Raw genomic sequence first — 16,680 nt, forward strand, 5'->3', positions numbered from 1 at the left:
GGCATGCACGCGAACGACCCCCCCTTTTTGCCATAGCGTGCTCCCCCCGCTTTTGGCACGCTATGGCAAAAAGGTTAGCCATCACTGCCCTATAGGATGGCTAATTATTTCCTTTATAAAAATTGTAAAAAAAAAAATTAATTAATTAAAATCTCAACTGCCAGGCTATAAATCAGCTGTAACTAACACAACTGCCACTAGATGGCAGCGATGGCAGCGAAACCCTGGCATTTTGGGGAGAGGGGTATCTCTTTGCTGACACCTAATGGGTGTTTGGAATACTGCAGCCCAATCTTAAAAGAGCAGAGGAAGGCCGCAGGGTCTTGCCAAGCCCACTCGGTGAGGATTGCAGGTTCTCTCCTGCATCGGTCCGTGAACAAAGCCCAGCTTTGTTTCCTGGGTCAAGAGAGCCCTGCAGATGGATGAGGTCATCCATCTCAGCTCGGGAGCAAAAAAAAGGCGTAGGCGGCCATGCAAAGCTCAGCAGAAATGTCAGCAAATGCTTGAAGTGGGCCCAGGGGTGGAGGGATGGGGGGTGTTGGGGGCAGAGCTTTGATTGGCTCCCTTGGAGACAATCGTCCCTCCTCCCAAAGCCCTCTTAGCCAATCTAAAGTCTAGTTAGTATCTATCTGACACCATGCTGGCTGAGGAATTCTGGGAGTTGAAGTCCACACGTCGCAAAGTTGCCAAGGTTGGAGACCTCTGAGTGACATTCCCATCATAATTTCATCGGCCTGACTAGGTGGCTCAGTGGCTAAGACCCTGAGCTTGTCGATCGGAAAGGTCGGCAGTTCGGCGGTTCAAATCCCAAGTCTTGATAGTGACTGATAAGGTGCCGGGATCTGGTTGTTACCCAGGCAACTGGGTTTTATTTGAAATGGGCAAAGCATGCTTCTAGACCTCAAGACAAGGAAAAGAAGGTCTGAACGCCACGCTCTCCGAAAAAGGTCGTATGGAAATACTTTTCCATGAGGGGAGACCGCCGGTGGGTTTGACAAATTCTCACTACCGGTTTGCCCCACCCGCTTCACACCTTCCACGCGTGTGCCCGGCCTCGAAAACATGGCTAAATAGGACTGCGTTACACCTGGGCGGGGGCGGGGGAAGTGGCCACCAGCAGTCGCCGCTACAGATTCGCTCGAACCGATACGAACCGGCTGAATACCACCTCTGGGGGTAGACTATGCTCTCGTATTATGGGTCTCTCTCGTCAAGCAGCATCCTTCCAGATCAGTGTTACTCAACCTTAGCAACTTTTTTTTTTAATAATTTTTATTAAACATGTTTTTTTTTGATAACGAAAAAAAGAAACTTTTTACAATTTTCTTCTTTTCAACATTTTCGCATCATTTCAACATTTTTTTACATGTCCATTTTTCTCCCTTACTTCAATTTACCATTTATACATACGATTCTAATATTGATTTATATAAAGATAACAATGTACTCAATTTCAATCATACATTCTACTGTACGTCCGTTTCATTTCCGCTTGTTTGTTACTACTTTTCAACTCCTACATCGTCCTCATTTACTCTTTCCTCGCCCTTTGAACCTCTCCTCTAACCATTCGCACCATTCCTCCCATACCATATAACCTTAGCAACTTTTAAGGCAGGTGGACTTCAGCTCCCAGAATCCCCCCCTGCACCAGATGCTTTGGGCGGCCATTCCCCAGCATTCTCGGCACAGCACCGTGGCATTTCCACTTTCTGAATCTGCCTGCCAGGTGGAAGCAGTTGGAGAAACAATGACTCAGTCAAAAGCCCAGGAGAGAGCGGAACCGACATTAAATCGTTAAGCAAATTAATATTTTAATGCTCATCTGTTGCATTGCCCTGAATCCTTGCCACCTACCTACTTCGTCCTGGACCTTTTGCACCACAGTCATAAAAGAGAAACCATCAACACAGAACAGAAGAACCTTCCTCTGGTTCTGATCCTAATTTTGAAGGAGGTGGGGAAGTAGAAGAACGGCTCTGGAGCTGACCATCAAGGCCTTTGCTCATTTATAACGCAGACTGGCAGCCACACAGACTGAGGTTTCCTGACCAAGCAGAGTGAAAAGACCAAAGGAAAAACAATGCATTGATAAGGTAGCAATACAGGACTGAGAAGGTAGCAGCAGGCAAGAAAATAAACAAACAAATATGCCTGCTTTAGCTACAAATTTAGAACTAATAATTGGTATATTTTGGAGGGAGAGAGGGAGGGAGGGAAGGAAGGAAGGAGACAAAAGAGGGAGGGAGGGAGGGAGGGAAGGAAGGAAGGAAGGGCAGGCAGGAAGGAGACAAAAGAAAGAGGATAGGAAGATAGGAAGGAAGGAAGGAAGGAAGGAAGGAAGGAAGGAAGGAAGGAAGGAAGGAGACAGAGAACAAAGGAGACAGGCAAGGAGAGTAGGAAGAAAGAAAGAGGGAGGGAAAGAGGCAGGGAGGGAGGAAAGAAGGAAAGAAGGAAGGAAGGAAGGAAGGAAGGAAGGAAGGAAAGAAAGAAAGAAAGAGAAAGAAAGAAAGAAAGAAAGAAAGAAAGAAGACAGGACAAAGGAGAGGCTAAGAAAGTAGGAAGAAAGGAAGAGGGAGGAAAGGAGGAAGATAGGAAAGGAGGGAGGGAGGGAGGGAGGAAAGAAGGAAAGAAGACAGAGATCAAAGAGAGGCTAGGAAAGTAGGAAGAAAGGAAGAGGGAGGGAAGGAGGAAGTTAGGAAGGAAGGGAGGAGGGAGGGAGGGAAGGAAGGAAAGAAAGAAAAAAGAAAGAAAGAAGACAGAGATCAAAGAGAGGCTAGGAAAGTAGGAAAAAAGGAAGATGGAGGAAAGGAGGAAAATAGGAAGGAAGAGAGGAGGGAGGGAGGGAAGGAAGGAAAGAAAGAAAAAAGAAAGAAAGAAAAGACAGAGATCAAAGAGAGGCTAGGAAAGTAGGAAAAAAGGAAGAGGGAGGGAAGGAGGAAGATAGGAAGGAAGGATGGAAGGAAGGAGACAGAGGACAAAGGAGACAGGCTAGGAAAGGAGGAAGAAAGGAAGAGGGAGGGAAGGAGGAAGGAATGGAGGAAGGAAGAGAGGGGGAAGGGAGGGAGGGAGGGAGCTGGACCATATCCAGGATACACGCAAACCCTCAAGCGCATTTTCCCCGCAGGCCCAATCTGAGCCCCCAAGGAGCCTTTTTCCGAAAGAGCCCAACCACCCTCCGGGATTCAGCTCCAAATTGCCTCTTGCCATTCCGCCAGTGCCAAGCTCTGCACCCACGCAGCTCCGCAGCGACGAGGGGCTCCCGAGGGGCTAATCGGGCTCTGGATGAAAGCCCTCACCCACTCTCCGCTCGGCCACGCGGCTCACACAGAGAAGCACACAAGTTCAGCGGCCGCCTCACGCCCACCGGTGCACAGCCGAGGCCTTCCGCCCGGCTGCGCGTGCCCCGAACTTTACACCTCAAAGTACTTTAGCAAAACCCTCCGTTTCCCACGCTTGGCATTCACTCTCCAAGCCCAGAAAATAGACTTTCATTCAAACTCTCTCGCTGCTCAGGCATTCAAAGCCTTCTAAGGATTACGTGGAGGAAAATCGGGTTGGGCTTTGGATCGGGATGGAGAGATGGGGGGGCAGAAATGGGGCAGGAGTGGGGGGGGGAATGGCTGTGCATAATTCTTTGGTTGAGGAGGCCAGGACATCCCATTCCTTCTCAAACAATCACTCTGGATGGGACCCTGGAGGTCTTCTAGTCCAACCCCCTGCTCCAGCAGGAGACCAGTGGTGAAATCCAATTTTTTTTTACTACCGGTTCTGTGGGCGTGGCTTGGTGGGCGTGGTGTGGCTTGGTGGGCGTGGCAAGGGAAGGATATTGCAAAATCCCCATTCCCGCCCCACTCCTGGGGGAAGGATATAGCAAAATCTCCATTCCCTCCCCACTCCAGGGGAAGGCTACTACAAAATCCCCATTCCATCCCACTCCAGGGGAAGGCTGCTGCAAAATCCCCATTCCATCCCCACTCCTGGGGGAAGGATATTGCAAAATCCCCATTCTCTCCCCAGAGAGAATGTTCCAGGTTGCTTCTCTCCTTGATTAGTTTCCATCCATTGCTGAGAGAGAGAGAGGGAGAGAGGGAGGGAGGGAGGGAGGGAGAGAGAGAGAGAGAGTTGCAGGTTTGCAAAACTTGATTTTTCAGCTAGGAAGGGTTTTTCTTTTGTTTTTCTTTTTTCAAGAAAAGAAGCAAACTGTTGTTGAGAGGATCAAAGAGCATCCGGCTCTGTGTTTTCCACCACACTTTTGAATGTGGTTACAAGCCTCGCCCCAAGAGCTGGAAATGCAAACACAGCAGCTGCACCGAAAGGCCCCAACCGTTTGCCAGGGCAGAATAAATCCCTCTTTTGCATGTCCCTTCCCTGGCGTTGGGAGCTGCAATTCCATTTTAGCAAGGAAATGCAACTGCAGAAAATAGAACAGAAGCAGAACTCTTCATTGGCCAAAGTGTGATTGGACACCGAAGGAATTGGTCTCCGGTGCGTAAGCTCTCAGTGTACACACCAGCAACGAGCTATAATCAATCGCGATCATCGTAAAAAATACAATGCATTGTCAATTATAAGATACGACACTTAAGCGATCGTCAACTCGCAAAGCATTAATTTAATTAATTTAATTAATTAGGGCACCCGTCGGAAACCCTGACAGCGATAGTCATAGGATACTAAATAAGCAATCCATGCAAATCATACGAGAATAGCAATTGACGTAATTCGTAAGGTACAAGGAACAAAGTTATAGTCGTAAGAAGATAAGGAAATAGGTAATGAGAAATAGGAAAGATAAGAAGAATAACTACTAGGTAGTTTGACAGTGTTGTGGGAATTAGCTGTTTAGCAGAGTGATGGCACAGGGGGAAAGATTTGGTATTTGAAGTAGAAGGATTTTTTTTCCCACCTGAAATCCTTGGCTGTTGACTCAGGGGGACACAACACACAAATTGGGTCAGATGCAATCATGTGTGAGTGGGGTAGGGGGATTTTTTAGGGTGGAAAAGTGGATGCCTCCCGCCTCCATTGCCACAGATCAAAAAATCCAAATTAAAATTGTTCCGCTGAAATTGTTGTTATATTTGTGCTAGTCCTGCCTTAGGCATGAAAGCTGGCTGGGTGACTTTGGACCAATCGCCAGGAGATGGTGAATTCTAGTTCCACATTAGACATGAAAAACTAGCTGGGTAACTTTGGCCCAATCACCAGGAGATGGTGAATTCTAGTTCCACATTAGACATGAAAAACTGGCTGGGTGACTTTGGACCAATCGCCAGGAGAAGGGAATTCTAGTTCCACATTAGACATGAAAAACTAGCTGGGTAACTTTGGTCCAATCACCAGGAGATGGTGAATTCTAGTTCCACATTAGACATGAAAAACCGGCTGGGTGACTTTGGGTCAATCATCAAGAGAGAGTGAATTCTAGTCCTGCCTTAGGCATGAAAGCTGGCTGGGAAATTTTGGACGAATCACCAGAAGGGAATTCTAGTTCCACATTAGACATGAGAAACCGGCTGGGTGACTTTGGGTCAATCACCAGGAGATGGTGAATTCTGCCTTAGGCATGAAAGCTGGCTGGGTGACTTTGGGCCAATCACCAGGAGATGGTGAATTCTAGTTCCACATTAGACATGAAAAACCGGCTGGGTGACTTTGGCCCAATCACCAGGAGATGGTGAGTTCTAGTCCTGCCTTAAGCATGAAAGCTGGCTGGGTAACTTTGGACCAATCACCAGGAGAAGGGAATTCTAGTTCCATATTAGACATGAAAAACCGGCTGGGTGACTTTGGCCCAATCACTAGGAAATGGTGAGTTCTAGTCCTGCCTTAAGCATGAAAGCTGGCTGGGTGACTTTGGGCCAATAACCAGGAGAAGGGAATTCTAGTTCCACATTAGACATGAAAAACTGGCTGAGTGACTTTGGGCCAATCTCTAGGAAATGGTGAGTTCTAGTCCCGCCTTAGGCCTGAAAGCCGGCTGGGTGACTTTGGGCCAGTCTCTCTGTCTCTCAGCCCTGCCTACCTCACAGGGTTGTTGTTTTTTTTAAAAAAAAATTGATTTATATGCCGCCCTTCTCCGGAGACTCAGGGCGGCTTACAATGCGTTAAGCAACAGCCTTCATCCTTTTGTATATTTATACAAAGTCAGCTTATTGCCCCCACAAACTGGGTCCTCATTTCACCTACCTTAGAAAGGATGGAAGGCTGAGTCAACCTTGAGCCTGGCGAGATTCGAACCAGCAGAAATTGCAGGCAGCTGATCTTAATAACAGGGTGCATTAAACCACTGTACTATCAAGGCTCTTGTTGTTTGGGGGGGAGGGAAATAGGAGGAGGGAGGAGTATAAGAGGTGTTTGCCGCCTTGAGTTATCGATAAAAATAAAACAAGCAGGAAAGAAAGAAATGAACAAAAAATACATCAGTCCATGGGATGATCCCTCTTCTCATAAGCCAACAATTGCTTAGCACATTGTAAGCCGCCCTGAGTCTCCGGAGAAGGGCGGCATATAAATCAATTTTAAAAAAAAAAACTTGAGTTTTGTTTGGCCTTAAGTCTACCCTGTGAATTCATTGTAAAGTCTTTCAAAAATCATAATCGTCATCATAGTTAAGCTACAGCTGGGTACAGAGAGTCTCTCTCTTGCCAGACAGCTAATGGATCCGGCTGGTGGGTGCTCACAAAGGAGAAAGAAATTGTTCCAGAAAAGCCTAAGTGTTCCCATCTTACAGACACATGCATGATCATTAATTTTAGCCTCAGCCCAAGAAAAAGAACAAAAAAAAAACCAAAAAAAAACCAGGGAAGTGAAATGCAGGAGCTTCAAAAGCCAGGCCTCCTTCCAAATGCGAAGGCAGAATTGTCAGTACCAACGACACACTGTCCCTCAAGGCAAGGATTTCAAAGAAGAAGAAGAAGAAGAAGAAACAAAATAAGAGCTCAGTACTTCAAACCGAACCTTGCATTTTCTGCTTCCATGTCTCAGTTCTACGGCGGAGTTTCTCGGTTCCTGGGATCAACCAGTCCCATGCGCCCAGCCTCGACCTGCCATTGCTTCTGCTGTTCGTAGGCCGAGACTGTGCAAAGCCGAAAAAGACTGGCCTGGTGGGGACCCTTGCCTGCCTACCTACCTCCCTACCTCTCCCCCCCTCCCCTTCCAGGCCAGCCCTCCCCATGCCAAGTCCTCCCCCCCCCACAACCACATATGCCTACACTGCAAACTGGAGCTCGTCCCGCACGAGACAAAATCGAGAACAAACAAGGTTTGTTCAAGATTTCAGCAGATGCCTGATTATCAGGCATCGATATTTCTGTGTTTCTCCCCCATCCCCAACAGATGCCAGCCCCAAAAGCAAAGGGCATGAGAGAGAAAGAGAGAAAGAAAGAGAGAGAAAAAGAAAGAGGAAGAGGGAAAAAAAGAAAGGTAGATAGATAGATAGATAGATAGATAGATAGATAGATAGATGATAGATAGATAGATAGATAGATGATAGATAGATAGATAGATAGATAGATAGATAGATAGATAGATAGATTATAGACATGATGGGTAGAGATAGATAAAAAGATGGAAAGGGAGGGGGAGAGAGAGAAAGTAAGAGAGAAAAAGAAAGAGGAAGGTATATATATATATATATAGAGAGAGAGAGAGAGAGAGAGAGGATAGATAGATAGATAGATAGATGATAGATAGATAGATAGATAGATAGATAGATAGATAGATAGATAGATAGATTATAGACATGATGGGTAGAGATAGATAGATAAAAAGATGGAAAGGGAGGGGGAGGGGGAGAGAGAGACAAAGTAAGAAAAAGAAAGAGGAAGAGAATAAGAGAAAGGTGTATATAGATGAGAGAGAGAGGGTAGGTAGGTAGATAGATAGATAGATAGATAGATAGATAGATAGATAGATAGATAGATAGATTATAGACATGGATGGGTAGAGGTAGACAGATAAAGTGATGGAAAGGGAGGGGAGAGGGAGAGAAAGTAAGAGAGAAAAAAGAAAGAGGAAGATAGGTAGGTAGATAGAGAGATGGAAAAGAAGGGAGGGAAGGAGGGAGGGAGAGAGAAAGAGAGAGAGAAAGGAAGACAGAAAAAAGGAAGAAGAGAAAAAGAAAAAGAAAGAGAAAGGTGTATATATATATATATATATAGAGAGAGAGAGAGAGAGAGAGAGAGAGAGAGAGAGAGAGAGAGAGAGAGAGGATAGATAGATAAAGAGATGGAAAGGGAGAGAAAGAGAGAGAGAGAGAGAAAAATGAGAGGCCAAGTGAATCTCCTCCATAAATCGGTTAAGGACTAGATTTCAGATCCAAGCATTGATCTCTGCAGGGGGGCGGGGGAGAAGCGGGGGAGGGGGTTCAAGCTCTGGGCTTTGAGGCCCAGCCTCACCAGTTCAACCGAACACAAGAGAGATTAATATAGATAGATAGATTTTTAATAATAATTAAAAAAAAAGAGATGATGATAAAACGCCGGACTTACAAGGCTGGAACAGAGGCTAAAATGCATCTTGCTTACGTAACCGGGAGAGACCGAACGCATCGGCGAGCGCCCCACCATCACCCACACAGCCGGAGAACCTGCATTCACGGTCTCCTCCTGCGGTTCTTAGAGAAAAATGGGGGTGGGGGGGGTAGGAGGGGGAGAAGCAGAGAGAGAGAGAGAGAGAGAGGGAGATCCGCAGGAAGCCAGAGCCGCCTGCCGTTTGCTGCAAGGAAAGTGGAAGCTGCGTGAAGATCCGCCAGGAATCTCAGCCCAGGGGATCCCGGATTCAGCATCCGTGACACATTTACAAAGATCTTGTGTTGCAAGAGGTGCATTGCAGTTTCAACGCTGCGAAGCCCAGAGAAGAGCAGCGAGGGTGATTAAAGGGGCTGGAGGCTAAAATAGAGGAAGAACGGTTGCGGAAATGTCTAAAATTTAATGACAAGGAGGACCAAGGGGGGACGAGATAGCCGTCTTCCAATATTGGGAGAGGCTGCCCCAAAGAAGAGGGGGGTCCACCTATTCTCCAAAGCACCCGAAGGCAGGACAAGAAGCAACAGATGGAAACTAACCAAGGAGAGAAGCAACCTGGAACTAAGGAGAAACTTCCTAACAGCGAGGACAATTAACCCGTGGAACAGCTTGCCACCAGAAGTTGTGACCGTTCCATCACTGGAGGTTTTTAAGAAGAGACTGGACAGCCACTTGTCTGAAATGGTCTAGGGTCTCCTGCTTGAGCAGGGGGTCAGTCTAGAAGACCTCCAGAGACCTTCCAAGTCTGTTCATCTGAATGAAATCGATGCCAAACTGAACAAGCTTGGGGGAGGGGAGGCAGAGAGTAAAGCTTCTGCAAATTGTAGTTCTGGCTATACAGGTAGAGCTCAACTTATAACTATAATTGAGCCCAAAATTGTTAAGTGGGTTTTGCCGGATTTTATGACCTTTCAACCATCTGTAATAAAATCTCCCTCTAAATTCCGCCATCTGGAATCTAAGCCGTCACATGAATTCAGCCTAATCTGCCATCTGAATTCAGACGCCGGGAATTCTAGCCACCTACCATCGAAATCTTACTTTCCGAATTTCAGAAACGGCGATCGAATCAGTTCTCTGAATTCCGCCATCTGCAATCTAAACTTCCTCTCAATGCTGCCGTCTGCAATCTAATCTAGTCACATGAATTGAGCCCTCGGTAATCTGCCATCTGAATTCAGACCGCCTGTTACCTTATCTGTCGTCGGGAATTCTAGCCATCTACCATCGAATCTTATCTTTCCGAATTCCCGAATCTGCGATCGAATCTGTTCTCCGAATTCTGCCATTTGCAATCTCAATTTTCCTCCGAATTCCACCGTCTGTAATCTAATCTGGGTTGAATTCCACCATCTTGAAATTTAATCTGTCCTCTGAATTCCTCCATCTTTTCAACCGTGGCTTTCTAGTTTGGGCTTCCTTTTTTTAATCTGTTTTTCCTAAAGGAATTTCTGCCCTCCACACTGCCACAAAAGATCGGCCACAAAGAGAAAAGAGAATCTGAGACCCACAAGAGAAGACGAGCCCTTAAGGAAGATCTCGGGAAACATTCTAAGAATCCAGCAAGAATTTCTTCATTCTCTCTGCATGGATCACCAATGGGAGCAGCGACAACAAAGCAGAAGTCAAAACATCCAGTTTCAACATTTTTTGACGTGCCAAAGCATGAGTCAAAACGGGACAGAGTATTAAACCCACTTGGATTGTCCAGTTCCATATTTTTTTGCAACGGCTCTGCTTACCACCCATGCTAGGAAAAAAAGACTTTCTAGATCAGGGGGTCTCCAACCTTGGCAACTTTTAAGACTTGTGGACTTCAACTCCCAGAGTTCCTCAGCCAGCAAAGCTTTCTGGGAGTTGAAATCCACGAGTCTTAAAAGTTGCCAAGGTTGGAGACCCCCTGTTCTAGATCCCTATTCCTCAATACTTAGCAGCTTTTAAGATAGGTGGACTTCAACTCCCAGAATTCACACACACAACACACACACACACACGCAGAGATAATCCTCAATTTACAACAGCCCGTTTAGTGACCAAAGTTACAATGACACTGAAAAATGTGATTTAGGACTGTTCTTTCGCAAGTTACGACCTTTGCAGTCTCCCCACGATCGTGTGATCAAAATTCAGACACTATATGTATGTTTGTGTGTATATATATGTAGATAGATACCCTATTTCCCAAAAAATAAGACCTCCCCGGATAATAAGCCCAATCAGGGTTTTAAGCTCATGCGCTAAAATAAGCCCCCCTCGAAAATAAGTCCTTCCCAAAAATATTTAACCGCATGTGCAGCCGGTCCCCGCCATTTCCTCTGGTTACGGTTAGGGAGACAGAGCTGGAAATCAGGTAAGACGGCAAGAGGAGCCCCATCTTGCTCCAAGCGCCCCAAAATAATAAGACCTTCCCGAAAATAAGGCCAAGCAGAGTTCAAAAAAATTTAAGACAGGGTCTTATTTTCAGGGAAACATGGTATAGATAGAAATGCATATATATATATATATATATACACACACACACACACACACACACACACACACACACACGAATACACGCATGCATGCATACACAGGTAGGCCTCGACTTATGAATGCAACTGAGCTCAAAATTTCTGTTAAGTAAGGCATTTGTGAAATGAGTTTAGGACTTTTTATGACCTCTCTTGTCACAGTTGTTAAGTGAATCACTGAAGTTGTTAAATTAGTAACATGGTTGTTAAGTGAATCTGGCTATATAACGATCTACCTACCTACCTATCTCTAGCTAGCTAGCTAGCTATTTAGCTATCCATCCAGCCATCTATCCATCATCTCTGTTTCTCTATATCTATCATTATCTATCTTTCTATCCATCTATCTATCCATCTCTTTATCATCTCTCTCTATCATCTATCTACCTACCTACCTACCTATCTGTCATCTATATCATTTATCTTATCATCTATCCATCCATCATCTCTATCTCTCTATATCTATCATTATCTATCTTTCTATCTATCCATCTATCTATCCATCTATCATCTCTATCTCTCTATATCTATCATTATCTATCTTTCTATCCATCTATCTATCCATCTCTTTATCATCTCTCTCTATCATCTATCTACCTACCTACCTACCTATCTGTCATCTATAACATTTATCTTATCATCTATCCATCCATCATCTCTATCTCTCTATATCTATCATTATCTATCTTTCTATCCATCTATCTATCCATCTATCATCTCTATCTCTCTATATCTATCATTATCTATCTTTCTATCTACCTATCCATCTATCTCTCTATCTCTACCATCTATCTCTCTACCATCTCTCTATCTTCTATCTTCTATCTATCTATCTATCTATCTATCTATCTATCTATCTATCTATCCATCTATCATCTCTATCTCTACCATCTATCTCTCTACCATCTATCTCTCTATCTCTATCATTATCTATCTTTCTATCTATCCATCTATCTATCCATCTATCATCTCTATCTCTCTCATCTCTACCATCTATCTCTCTACCATCTATCTCTCTATATCTCTATTATCTATATCTCATCTATCTATCTATCTATCTATCAATAAAAATTCAATTTAAAGTTTCTCTGACGGTTTCATTTAAATGCTTCCTTCCTACCCGAAAGGCATGGATTCTGAAGCAGGGAGCTTCCCACAGCCCCCAATATCTACAGATTATTACAGGCTGGTGTCAAACAACAATCAAACTTTCTTTCCTTGTTCTGAACCACCAGCTCCTACCGGTATTTCCTTAGGGTAGGTCGAGTTCCTCTTTTTAGGAGTCACATTTAGATCATTCTTACTTCTGCTCTGGAGCTGGTCTTCTAAAAGCCACATGTGATCATGCTGGACTCTGGACTTCAACAGACACTGTCCCAGGGAAAGTCAGACTTTCTACTCACAAATTTCAGTTTCCCTCTGAACACAAGAAGCTAAGGAGCAATGTTGGAGACCAGGGTCCCAAGTGGGGTGGGGTGGGGAGTTCTCTGGAATCCCTTACTCAATCTTATTTGGAGACCCCAGAGCAGGGGTCTGCAACCTTAAACACTCAAAGAGCCATTTGGACCCGTTTCCCACAGAAAAGAAAACACCGGGAGCCACAAAACCCTTCCCGTGCCTGACGATTTCTTGAGCAGCCACAAAACTAGCATATGTAGTTGAATTAAACGTTCTCTTTTCTTCTGAAATTTTTCTTTTCTTGGATTTATCCATGGTTGACCTACCGGGCGTTGAAAAGCTCAATAAATCGCATGCCGATGGGTGTCGCACATTGGCGGTTGGGACGCATATTTTGAGTGACAGGGAGCTGCAGCAGAAGGCTGAAAGAGCCACATACGGCTCCAGAGCCACAGGTTGCTGACCCCTGCCCCAGAGGGAGTAATTACAGGTATGGGTAATCCTCGACTTAAAACAGTTCATTGAGTGACAGAAGTTGCAATGGCACTGAAAAACAGTTGAACTGCTTCCGGTTCAGACCGGTTTGGGCGAACCGGTAGTTCCGACCAGCGGGTGCACCCACCCACCCACTCACACAAAACCCGGCATGTGTCTCCAATTTACGACAGTCGCAGCATCCCGGAGTCACGCAATTTCCCCTTTTTGCGACCTTCTGACAAGCAAAGTCAAGGGGTAGGGGAAGCCCGATTCACTTAACAACGGTGTTACGGACTTAACCACCGCAGGGATTCACTTAACAACAGTTTTACGGACTTAACCACCGCAGGGATTCACTTAACAACGGTGTTACGGACTTAACCACTGCAGGATTCACTTAACAACGGCGGCCAGGAAGGTCGTAAAATGGGGCAAAACCTCACTGGACAACTGTCTCGCTTAGCAACAGAAATGTGGAGCTCCATGGTGGCCGTCAGGCTTTCTCTGTTATTCTGGTTTGTGGTAGAGAAACGAGCCAAATGAATAAAATCCGGCCTCCAAATTATGGGATTAACTGCTGTTGGGATTAAATTAGCTCCCTTCTTATCACTGGAGGAGACTTCCAAAAGGTATTTCTTTATTAAGACCTTTACTAAGTGTTTTTAATTGTTTTAAAAGTAATCATTGACAAATTACTAAAGGCTTCAATAGTACTTTTCTTTCAATTGTATTTTGTGAGCCTCCAGGAGCCGCTGAGCAAGTGGGCGGAATGGGGACATTTTGAAGAAATAAATTAAATCATCAAGTTAGCCTTTTTAGAGCTCACCAATTCCCTTGTTGCTGGGGGAAGGTTTTTTTTGCTATAAAAGACCAAACCACCTACTACCTCTTGGGAAAACGGTTTAAATTAAGCTTCCTGTGTTACGATTCACATTTGCCAAATAAGAACATCAGAGGAGCTCCGACAGGTGAGATTAAAACAATATTTCTCAATCTTGGCTTACTTTCAGATGGGTGGACTTCAACTCCCAGAATTCCACAGCCAACATGGCTGAAAGAAGCCAAGGTAGAGAAAAAGTCAACTAAAGGCTTAGGGTTCATTTAATGACCATTTGACGTTACAACGGTGCCATAAAGAGTGACTTTGCAACCGGTTCTCATACCCCCCCCCATTTGCAGCCTCCCTGTGGTCACATGATCAAAATTGAGACGCTTGGCAACTGGCATGTCCTTATGACGGTTGCAGGGTCCCGAGATCACATGTTCTCCTTTTGCGACTTTCCGACAAGCTAAGTCAACGAGGGAAGCCAGAGTTGCTAAACGAACGTGCTGAGTTGCCTGATCGGCAGAGGCTTTTTTTTTTTTCGTTTAAATGCCTCTGACGATCCAAGCTGAGTTGCCTGATCAGCAGAGGCTTTTTTTCCATTTAAATGCCTCTGACGATCCAAGCTGAGTTGCCTGATCGACAGAGGCTTTTTTTCCATTTAAATGCCTCTGACGATCCAAGCTGAGTTGCCTGATCAGCAGAGGCTTTTTTTCCATTTAAATGCCTCTGACGATCCAAGCTGAGTTGCCTGATCAGCAGAGGCTTTTTTTCCATTTAAATGCCTCTGACGATCCAAGCTGAGTTGCCTGATCGACAGAGGCTTTTTTTCCATTTAAATGCCTCTGACGATCCAAGCTGAGTTGCCTGATCAGCAGAGGCTTTTTTTCCATTTAAATGCCTCTGACGATCCAAGCTGAGTTGCCTGATCAGCAGAGGCTTTTTTTCATTTAAATGCCTCTGACGATCCAAGCTGAGTTGCCTGATCGACAGAGGCTTTTTTTCATTTAAATGCCTCTGACGATCCAAGCTGAGTTGCCTGATCGGCAGAGGCTTTTAAAAGAAAAAAAAGCCTCTGCCGATCAGGCAACTCAGCTGGGATCGTCAAAGCCTTTCGAAAGCATTTTTTTTACCACCTCTTCACCGAAGAGGTTGTAGAAAAAACGGTTTTAAAAGGGGAAAAAAATGGCCACGCCCACCCAGTCACATTACCCCCTCCAAGCCACGTCCACAGAACCAGTAGCAACAAATTTTAGATTTCACCACTGGTCGACACCATGCTGGCTGGGGAATTCTGGGAGCTGAAGTCCACAACTCTTAAAACAACTTCTAGAAACAGGTCCTTCCACTGATTAACGATCCGTTTGGGGGGTACACTGGTATAATTTTAAATCGTTTTTAATTGGGTTACTGATTTTAATTTTGTATTGTATTGTATTGTGATTTGTATGGAAGTTGTCATTTTGTAAGCCGCCTTGAGTCCCTAGGGAGAAAGGCGGCATATAAATCGCAATAAATAAATAAATAAAATCGCAATAAATAAATAAATAAAATAAATTAATTAATTGTTCTCACTGTCAGGAATTTCCTCCTTAATTCTAGGTTGCTTCTCTCCTTGGTTAGTTTCCACCCGTTGCTTCTTGTCCTGCCTTCTGGTGCTTTGGAGAATAGCTTGACTGCCTCTTCTTTGGGGCAGCCCCTGAGATCTTGGAAGACTGCTATCATGTCTCCCCTGGTCCTTCTCTTCATTAAATTAGAAATACCCAATCAAGAGTATAGCCCTGTCACGCCACGACTCAGCCACGCCAGCTAAACCAAGGTTCGCCTCCCCTCCATTTGACTCTTGGCCAGGAGAACAAAGCCAGCCTGCCTTCCTTTTCCTCCCCGTAGCCCACCGAAGCTTTCCACCAATGGTGCAAAACAAGCAACCCGGCAAGTGTGAAGCTGCGAAAGGAAAAGTGCTGCTCTCACTTAAAAAAAAAAAAAAAGCTGCATTAAAAAAAAAAAAAAAGAATTTGCATTTTGGAGCTTGGAGGGATCACGAGCCAAAAATCGCAGCAAAGTAGCTGCGGCGGATGGACGAAAACGACGTATCAGCCACAGTAACAGAGTTGGAAGGGACCTTGGAGGTCATCCAGTCCAACCCCCTGCTCACAACAGGAGACCTGTACTAGGGATTCGAACCGCCGACCTTTCTGATCGACAAGCTCAGCGTCTTAGCCACTGAGCCACCTATTCAGGCACTATATCGGAGGATATTCCAGTTCCAATGAATTCCAAAGAGGATGGTACCCGAGTGAACTCTGAGATTGGGGGGGGGGGGGGTGTCCACCACCCATGTGTTTCTTGGCCAGCGTCTCTTAATGACACGTGTGTGTATGTGTGTGTCCGTGCACACACCTTCCGGTCAGTGTGAAGACTCCTGAAGATTGTCAGCATAAGTCCCTGGAGTTTTCTTAATAAGGTTTTCAGCAAAGTTTGCCATTGATTCTTTCTTTGGGTTGAGACAAGAGTGACTGGCCCAAGATCACCCAGCTGGCTTCCTGCCTAAGGTGGAACTAGAACTCACAGTCTCCTGGTGAATGGCCCAAAGTCAGCCAGCTGGCTTTCCTATCTAAGGCAACACTAGAATTCACAGTCTCCTGGTGAATGGCCCAAAGTCACCCAGCTAGCTTTCAAGCCTAAGGCAACACTAGAACTCACAGTCTCCTGGTCAATGGCCCAGTCACCCAACTGGCTTTCAAGCCTAAGGCAACACACAGTTGCCTTAGGCTTGAAACTCACAGTCTCCTGGTCAATGGCCCAAAGTCACCCAGCTGGCTTTCATGTCTAAAGCAACACTAGAACTCACAGTCTCCTGGTCAATGGCCCAGTCACCCAACTGGCTTTCAAGCCTAAGGCAACACTAGAACTCACAGTCTCCTGGTCAATGGCCCAAAGT

General features: G+C 45.3%; 1 protein-coding gene across 2 annotated transcripts in view; it reads right to left on the reverse strand.

The window, feature by feature from the left end:
• CSK (C-terminal Src kinase) overlaps positions 1 to 16,680 on the reverse strand; it is a 44,571-nt gene that overhangs the window by 23,772 nt on the left and 4,119 nt on the right. Inside the window, exon 1 of one of the 2 annotated variants that reach the window (XM_034409554.3) lies at positions 8,496 to 8,514. The exons of the other annotated variant lie outside the window; for it this stretch is intronic. The gene's annotated coding sequence lies outside the window, so the exon portion shown is untranslated. Of the gene's footprint in view, positions 1 to 8,495; positions 8,515 to 16,680 lie in introns of those variants that run through there. 2 annotated transcript variants of the gene reach the window in all.

The sequence above is a fragment of the Pantherophis guttatus genome, chromosome 13 (genome assembly GCF_059756535.1).
Source record: "Pantherophis guttatus breed Tessera chromosome 13, ASM5975653v1, whole genome shotgun sequence".
Classification (NCBI taxonomy): domain Eukaryota; kingdom Metazoa; phylum Chordata; class Lepidosauria; order Squamata; family Colubridae; genus Pantherophis; species Pantherophis guttatus.